Source organism: Chrysochloris asiatica, unplaced genomic scaffold (genome assembly GCF_000296735.1).
Source record: "Chrysochloris asiatica unplaced genomic scaffold, ChrAsi1.0 scaffold00165, whole genome shotgun sequence".
Lineage (NCBI taxonomy): Eukaryota > Metazoa > Chordata > Mammalia > Afrosoricida > Chrysochloridae > Chrysochloris > Chrysochloris asiatica.
Window position 1 is genome coordinate 6,272,035 of NW_006408683.1, and position 9,465 is coordinate 6,281,499.

The window sequence follows — 9,465 nt, forward strand, 5'->3', positions numbered from 1 at the left end:
AGGGTTTTCAGTGTCTGTGACCTTTCAAAAGCAGATCACCAGGTATTTCTTCCTTGATGCCCCCTGAGTGAGTTTAAACGGCCAATCTTTTGGTTAGCAGTTGCCTTTAACTATTTGTGCCATCCAGTAAAAATCTTTCAGGACCCAAAAGTTAACTTGAAACTCACTTTTGAGATGATTAACTGCTTTAACAATTTAGATGACTGAGTAAAAAAGATAGTAAATCCTTCTCAAAGGAACGTCTGTTGACTTCAATTATTCTCCAAATGGTGAGAAACAATTTTCTCATTAAAATTTATTTAACTTGTTATGCTTTAATTTTATCCTACTATTATATCACAGAAAAAGAGAGATTTTTTTTAAACTTTTTAATTGTAAATTGAGTGAAGGTTTACAGAGCAGATCATCAGTTTTACATTCAATATTACAATCATATACTTTGCTTCATTACATGGTTGCAATCCCCTCCATGCACCAACAGCCAACAGCATTTCCCTCCATTCACTCCAACCACTGCATTCCTCCCTGTGTCTCCTGCCACCCTCATCTTTCCTCCCTCTGATTGTACGTTGCCTGCCTGTCACCCATGTCAATGCGTGGCTACCCTCTAGCACATGTATCATTTCCTCCTCCCCCCAAACCGCCATAGATTGTTTCTTTTATCAAGAAAAGCCCCCAAAGAGAGGGATTTTTTTAACATTATTGTTTTGATCTGAGAATCCTGCAACTATTGCATATTATTTTAACTAGCTTAGCTTTATAGGAAAAACATTGCTTACCACCTGAATGGGCATGTTGAGACCGAGTTTATTGCCCTGAGAGATCTGTGGCACTTGCTTCTAGGAGCTGATCCATGGTACACAAGGTCCTGTAATGAGTCACTGGCGATGCATTGTTGATCTGGTTAATCATAGATATCTTCACAATGCAGGCTTGCCTAACAACCTTTGTAAAATTCCCAAAACCCTGGTCAACATTAACATTATACATTTTCATTAGGAATAAACATGGCACAGCCTTCATGCCCCACCCCAACTGCTTTTTACTACAAGCCAGGACTTGTTCATTGTGGGAGTCCTTTGCCCTTTGTCTCAGCTAAGCCAGTTCTATGGATTGTTTCGGTACTTAGTTGTTATTTAGTGCTATGCAGCCAGTTCCAACTCATAGCAACACTGTACAGGTTTTCTGAGGAGCAGTTGGTGGATTTGAATCGCCAACCTTATGATTATCAATCTAGTGCTTATCCTACACCACCACACCAAGACCCTTTGGTATTTAGACTTCATCTTAAATTTCTTTTTATTTACTAGGGCAGTGTCACCTGGCTTTGTTACTTCTCCTTCCATAGTTCCTTGGGTTAGTGGTTGTAGTTAGTTGCTGGTGATCCATGGCTCTGACTTGTGGTAGCCTTATTTATAACAGAATGATGTTGCCTGGTTCTGGCTCAAGCCTAGCATTGATTTCATTGCCATGGCCACTGTATCCATTATCTCATCAAGGGCCTCCCTCATTCTTGTTGGCTGTCCACTTTGAAAACATGATGCTCTCCTCCAGGAACTCCAATGATGTGTCCAAAGCAAGTGAGACAGACAATATTCAGTTGTGAGCCATAAGACTTTCCTTGACTAATTTTCAGAAGTAAATCACCAGGCCTGTCTTCCTATTCTATCTTAAGTCTGAAAGCTCCAGTGAAACTTCTTCACCAGGGGTGAACCTGTTGGTATTTGAAATACCACTGGAATATTGCTGTTCTTGTTAAGTGCCATTGAGTTAGTTCTGACCCATAGAGTTTCTGAGGAGCAGCTAGTGAGGCTGAACCACTGACCTTGTGGTTCAAACAGATCAAGTACTTATCCTATAGCACCACACTAGGATTCTACCACTGGAACAGACACCAATAATATCATAACAATATCAAGCCAGCACATTTGGGTTCACTACCTCTTTGTTATTATCATGGGCAGCTGCACTTCTGCCCCACCCACTCCCCTTGCAATTACCTTAACATAACCAGTTTCCCCTTGAAAATACAATAGGGCTGATAGATAAAATGTAGAAGGCCATGCAAGATTTGGGCCATACTAAGAAATTATTGGTTGTTTATCTGACAGTCAAATATAACCGGGCTCTGTATTTTTATTTGCTAAATCTTGCCAAACTACAATACAACTGCTTCTCTGTCTCAGAGGTATGATATCATGGACCCAGGTCAACTTAAGACCTGAACCTCTCCACTCTATTTCCAAAAAACCAAAGTCATCTTATTGTTAAAAATATTAGAAAGGGAGGGAAACACATTTTCTTATTATAATTTTTGTGATTAAGATAAAATTTAAAATATTATTTTATTTTATTTTACTTTAAAAGCAAAAGGATCCAATTCCCCCCCGCCCCCCAAACTCTGGTATACTTTTTGGTTCTTCTACCAACCCACTAAGGAGCTTTGGTAGTGTAGTGGTTACGCACCTCTAGGTGGACTCACACGTCCAATCTTTTGGTCAGCAGCTGAGAGAATTAAACATTTATGTCAACTAAGGAACTCATGGTTCCTATACCATGATTTCAGCCTTGGGAGCCAAAATGACAGCTCATGTGTTTAGGCTGAACTTGAGACCCTTCCTTTTTAATTCACACTTGAGACAGACTAGTTCCAGAGAAACCAGCAAACTTGGCACTCATTCAGTGGCCATGGAAACAGAGGTCAAATTCCTCCATGGCAAAGATTTCCTATGAAAAACCTCTTTCGGGCCTGGTCAATGATCCTTTTGTGTTGAGCAATGTTTTCTAATCAGGTGTTCTGTGTTGAAAAAGAACTACGTCCCCTCAAAGCTGTTTTTTAAAATAAGCCATAATGATTGAAAGGAATCCTGGTTACGAATTGGGCTGCTAACTGCAAGGCCAGCAGTTCGAATCCACCAGCCACTCCTCTGGAGAAAGATGAGACTTTTTGCCCCCATAACAATTTACAGCCTCAGAAACCCTAAACAGGGTCACTATGCATCGGAACCAACTTGGTGTCATACAACCACTACCACCATAAAGCTTGGAGCAGGGTTTCATCTACTTCTTGCCCCCTTTCAAAGCCTCCATTGACTAACTGATCAAGTGATTAGCACATCTACAAAGGTGAGATATTAAACTTAATGCAGTGTCACATTGTTGTTTTCCCAGTTGGCTGCAAAATTATAGTGGGAAAGGTTGTCCCCAACCCCCTCGTTAGTACTTCTAAGCAAAATGTTCAGTTTTCTATATCCTGACCTTCCAGATACAGTACTTAAATAAGCATGAGAAAAAGATTACATTTAAGTTAGTATGCATATCTGCTTCTAGAAAAACAATCCACAGGAAAATGACGCTCCCACTCACAAACAAACAGAAAGCAAAACCACCATCACTGAGTTGATTCTGACTCATAGTGACCGTATCTAGTGTCTCTGAGGCTGTAGATCTTTACGGGAACAGACAGCCTCGTTTTTCTCCTGTGGAGCGGCTAGTAGATTTGAAACACTGATCTTGTAGCTAGCAGCCCAACACCTAGCCCACAGTGCCACCAGTCCTGAAGTTAAATAATGAGGCAATGGTGGCTGACTGACAGAAAGTTTGCCTTCCATGTGGGAGATGTGGGCTTGATTCCCAGCCAGTGCATCTCATGTGCACCCATCTATCAATGGAGGCTTGCATATTGCTATGTGGCTAAATAGTTTTCGGTGGAGCACCCAGATTAAGACAGATTAGGAAGAAAGTCCTGGTTATCTACTTCCAAAAAATCAGCCAATGAAAACCTTATGGATCACAAGGGCCCAATTTGTAACTGATCATGGGTAGGGCAAAGGACTAGGCAGCATTTCCTTCTGTTGTACTTGGAATCATCATGAGTCAAGGACTGACTGGATAGCATCTAACAACAACAGCAAAGCTAAATCATTTTGCCATGGGATATGCAATATCAATACAAGTGACACAGTCGTATGTCCAAGCAGACAGCACACACCTCGATGGAGGAATGAGTAATCAAGAGAAATCACATCTAGATCGCAAGGTCTGCGTTGATATAGTGCATCTTTTCAATGTCCCTGCATATTTGAAGGACTCTGGGAGTGCTGTTGTCTGAAAGGCCACAACTGTCAACCCTCCCAGAAGTTACCCTCGCTGCAGAGACTGGCCTTACCCAAGGTCATGTCCTCTTCCTGGAGGCAGCCTATATCCAGTGACTATTCCTTATAGGAGTATAAAAGCCTAGATCCCTTGCCCCGAATCAAGACTGCTCTGAAGGGCCATTCCAGTATCAAAGCTCTGCCTGGGGTCACAGTTTTTCTAAGGAGACTGCAGCGCAGTGCAGTCCAAGTTCTCTTTTGATCATTTCCTTCTTTTTCTCCAGATGTTAATCCAGAGCGCACTCTCTAATACCCAGGGAATCAATCTGTAACTCTTGATACCAGGAATAGTCCAATAAAACAGGTACTAAGATTGGATTCTGGGGCTGGATCACCTGCTGTACAGCTGACAATGAGGACATCATGCCTGGTGGTAGGTGGGGCACAGCTTAGTCTTGGGAGAAGGTAGCAGGGCAATTGTTAAACTCTTTATCAGAGCTGTAAGTAGAAGCAAAGTTCTGATACATGCTACAGCATGGATGAACCTCAGAAACATAATGATAAGTGAAAGGAGTCAGAAAGAATAGATCACATACTAATGATTCTATTTATACGAAATGCCCAGAATCAGTACATTCACAGAAACAGAAAGCAGATTAGTGGTTTTCAGAGGCTGGAGGGTAAAGGGATGAGGAGTAACTGTGTAAGGGATACAGAGTTTCACTTTTAGGTGATAAAAATGTTCTGGAACTAAATAGAACATTTGTGGTGGTTGCACAATATGGTAAATGTACTAAATAAATGCCACTGAAATGTGCACTTTAACATGGTTGCTTTTATTTTATGTAAGTCTTCCCTCAATCATAAAAAAAAGAAAAAGAAAAAGATCTAACATTAATGGACTTGGATGGTATACCAGTGGAAGAAAAGGTAGTAAGTAGTAGGTTACTTGTGTCAGGCATTTAAGAAACCTGGGGGTAATAGGAGTTATAAGGATGTCAGGATTGGATGACTGTTGCAGGGAGTCATTGATGCTTTGAAAAGTGCAAGGCTGACAGTGATCACAGAAATTACAACCTAAGTTTGAAAGCCAAAAGACCTACTTGGCAGCCAGCAGAGGATTTCCCATTTCCTGTAGTCAGAGGGCAGAAAAAGCCCAGGCTTTCAGCCTAAAAGCATGAAAGTTCTAGAGAAGGCTGAAATTTTTAGAATTCTGATAGTGAAGAATAGAATTCAGACATACGATATGGGGACATCTTGAATCCCTATATTTCTATGAACCCTCTGAGCCTGCAAAATTGGTTCCCTCTCTATGCCACCTTGGAATCAGCTGTTTTCTGACTCCTTTTAGTGAAGAAAGGTATTTAGAGATTAAGAGTAGATGTTCATTGCTACAGGGATGTCATTGCTTCTGTGTCCTCTTAGTAGATTGAGCTAGAACTTTATATATGTGTGTATGTATATATGGCACTGATATATTATAAAGTATTAATTTTCTTTGAGGTTACCCTATATTCTAGCAACTTTTCCCTCCATTTAAAACAGTCTATTTTATCCCGTAATCTACCTTACCTCCTCACTACCTGGATCTCTGTTCCTATATTTTCCCCTTCTTTCACATTGTTATTGTTTTGATTATAGACTCCCAGATCCTCAGAATTCAATCTTGTAGTTTTATTCTGTCTGGACTCTTCCATCTGTCAATTGAGTTCTGAGTGGTGCTGCCACACATGTCAATCTCTGGTTGATGTTTGTTCATGTTGGTTCTCAGTCCAAAGAACTCTCTTTGGGATGTTTTGAAGCACTGGGTTGACTTTGACAAAGTCTCTTAGCTTCTATTTATCCTGAAATATTTTGATTACACTACTGACATTTGACTGTCATCTGATTTGACTGACAGCTTTGCAGGGTAGAGGATTCTTGGTTGGCAGTTTTTTTTTTTCTTTCAGGGTTTTATATGCCTCCCCATTACCTTCTTGCCTGCATGGTTTCTGCTGAGAGATCAGAGCTTAATCTTATTTGCTTGCCTTTGTAGGTAACACTTCTCTTTTCCCTAGCTGTTTTTAGGATTCTATCCTTATCTTAGATTTTGGAGAGCTTGATTATGATATGTCTTGGTGATTTTCTTTTGGGGGTCTATCTTTCCCGGAGTTTTTTCAGTTAATTGAATGCTTATCTTCTCATGTTTCTGGATGTTAGGGAAATATTCTTGCAGCAGCTCTTCAACTATTTCCCCTGTAGTTTTCTGTGATTCTTCTTCCTGTTCAAGGACTCCAATAACCCTTAGGTTGTTCCTCTTCATGTTGTTCCACATGAATCTTAGATGTTCTTCAGATTTCTTTATTCTTTTTTCTGCTTGCTCTTCTATCTTAGCAGTACTGAGAGCTTTGTTTTTAAGTTGGCTGATTCTGGCTTCAATCCCTTCAATTCTGTTCCAATATCTATCTTATTTGATTGTTCCTGTGACATTTTTCTGACCTTGTTCTTTTTTCCATAATCTTTCTGTGGAACATTTAGATGCACCCCAATATTGCTCTCCTGAATTCCTTATCAGGCAGTTCCAAAGCCTACCTTCCTTTCAATGGGAATTCTAGGCCTACCTTCAGCTCATTTGTTTTATCCACTCTATCTTGCTCTGGACATGAGCAGAAATTTTCTGTTGCTTTTTAGGCATTGTGGTGCTGTAGTATTTTCAATAATTAGATGAATGTATGTTGGTGTATTCTTAAGCTCTCTGATAGCTCCTGGTAGATGTGATCAGGAAATGGGCTTCTCTTTCCACTTTTCTTTCTACTCAACTCAGAGTGATTTTAGCATGTGTTGATTATTTATGCTCTTCTGGTGCATAGCAACTGATGGTGGAATTTTTTAGGGACCCATGGTAGCTTGTCTGTATGACCACAATTGGTGTCTCTTCTTGGGTATAGTAAGGATAGAAAGAGCCCCCCTCCCCCAAGGTAAAAGGGCACCAAAAAACCCCAGACTGGACACTAAAGTCTAAAATTGCCAACAAAACAAAAAAAGTAGCAAAATATTTTTAAAAATTTAATGCTCCCTTTTAGGCTTCAAGGCCACCTGAGAAATTTCAAGATGTTCCCATTGCACCTTATTATGTAACTAAAGATTTCGTTTTTGGCCTTTTCCTTTTCCCATTTTTGCCTTTCTCACCTCTTCTCTAGCCTGTTAAGGTGTTTATCCTAGAAAGAAAAAGCCCAGGGCTGTCCAGAATCATTTTGGAAGATACTCCCATTTTAAGCTGTTCCTGTTGACTCCTCCCCCTTCTTTGATTTTGACCCTTAGTAACCCTATATAGGGTTTCCAAGGAGTGGCTGATGAGCTTGAACTGCCGACCTTGAAGTTCAAACCAACTTTGTAGTCCAGTGTTTAGCTCACAATGCCATACAGAACTCCAAAAGAAAAGCTACAGAAACTTAGAGGCTCTAACCATCTTACACTCTGGTGTGCTGTGGAGTTGGTTCTAACTCTTAATGACCCTGTATAGGGTTTCCGAGGTTGTAAATCTTTATGGGAGCAGAAAGTCTCATCTTTCTCCCTTGAAGCGACTGGTAGCAACTGGTAGCAAACTGCTGACCTTGTGGCTAGCAGCACAGCTCATTACCACTATGCTACCAGAGCTCCTTTATATGTATGTTGTTGTTAAGTTCCATCAAGTCGAGATTCTGACCCATAGCGACCCCTGTATAGGGTTTCTGCGGAGCAGCTGGTGAGCTTGAACCACCGATCTCACAGTTCAAATGGCTTTGCAGTCTGGCGCATTAACCGACAGTGCCACACATAAACATACATACAAGGGTAAGTAAAAAAGTATTGTTATAGGATTCCAGTTCATACATGCATGGTTTATTCCAAACAACATATGTATAAATATGTCTCTGCAATTAGTAGATAACTACAGACAAGCTCCCTCAGTAATATACTTGTCTTAGTCTTGTTAGAGTACATTTTTTTTAAAAGGATACTATTTGTGCCATGAAAAAAGGAAACAGTTTTGAGGTCAGGCAGGGCTAATATCAAAATTTAAGCAAAAAAATCAAGTGGACATCTTCTCAAATCATTGAAGCTTTACAAAAGTTTGTGGAAATTCTGCTTCATATAAACCAACAGTTTTAAAGTGGATCATGCATTTTAAGGGAGGTCAGGAAAACCTCAAAATTGAGCCAAGAGAGGGAAGACTGTCAACCTCAATGAAAGAAGAAATTGTGGCTAGAGTCCAGAAATTGGTGGTAGAAGTCTGTAGAGTATTACTGAAGCAACAGCTATTTGAATTGGGACCCAAATATTTGATATTTTCAATTTTAAGCTAAGATTTCTGCCTCAACAAGCTTTTGGCTCAATGAATGCCCAAATTGTACAAAGATCAGCTATATTAAAGAATTGATTTTTTTTCATGAGTCTTTTAAGCAAGATCAAAGCTAATGAATATGATTTTAAGGAATTAATATGACCAGGAATTAGTCTTGGATTTACGAATATGATCCAGAGAGGAAGGTCCAATCAAAACAGTGAGAATCTACTGGGCCCATTCAATTCAAAGCAGAGAAGTCAGCTCAAAAAGCTATGGTGACCATTTGGGGGGACTCCACAGGGATATTCTTGATAGATTTTCTTGAAAGACACAGAAAAATCACAGAGGCTTGAACTGCGACCTTGAAGTTCAAAACTGCCTACCTTGAAGAAGTTTTAAGAAAACTGAAAACTGAATTGATGAGAAAAGGCCAGGAAAATGGTGCTAAGGAATTTTTTGTATCATGACAAAACACCGGCTATATGAAAGTTTGTGGCTCAATGGTTAAGTGCTTGACTGCTAACCAAAAAGGTTGGAGGTCTAACCCACCAGCAGCTCCGTGGGAGCAAAGACCTGGCAATCAGCTCCATAAAGGAAAACTTGCACCCAAGTCAAATCTTTAGGAGAAGGCAGTTCAAAATTAAAAACAATGGAGATAAATACTTCAGAAGGGTGGAGTAATGTTATTTAAAGCCAGCATCTGCACCTCATTTTAGCCTGAGAAACTCTATGTGGCAATTTTACTCTGTTCTATGGATTGGTATAATTTGATGATACACAACAAAATATGAATATAGATGTAACAAATCATTTGCTTTTTCAACATTCTTCACACATACAATTCAGTGACATTATCTGTATTTATCATATTGTTCTATCATCACTACTATCAACTTCCTAATTTTTCCATCATCTTTATCAGAATCTCAGTGTCTCTTAAGCAACAAGTCCTTCCCTCAATCCTTTCCCATTCTCCCACCTGCTCCTGGTAACTGCTAATAAACTTTGATATCTATGCACCTGCCTATCCTAAATATTTTATATAAGTAGAATCAAACAATCTCT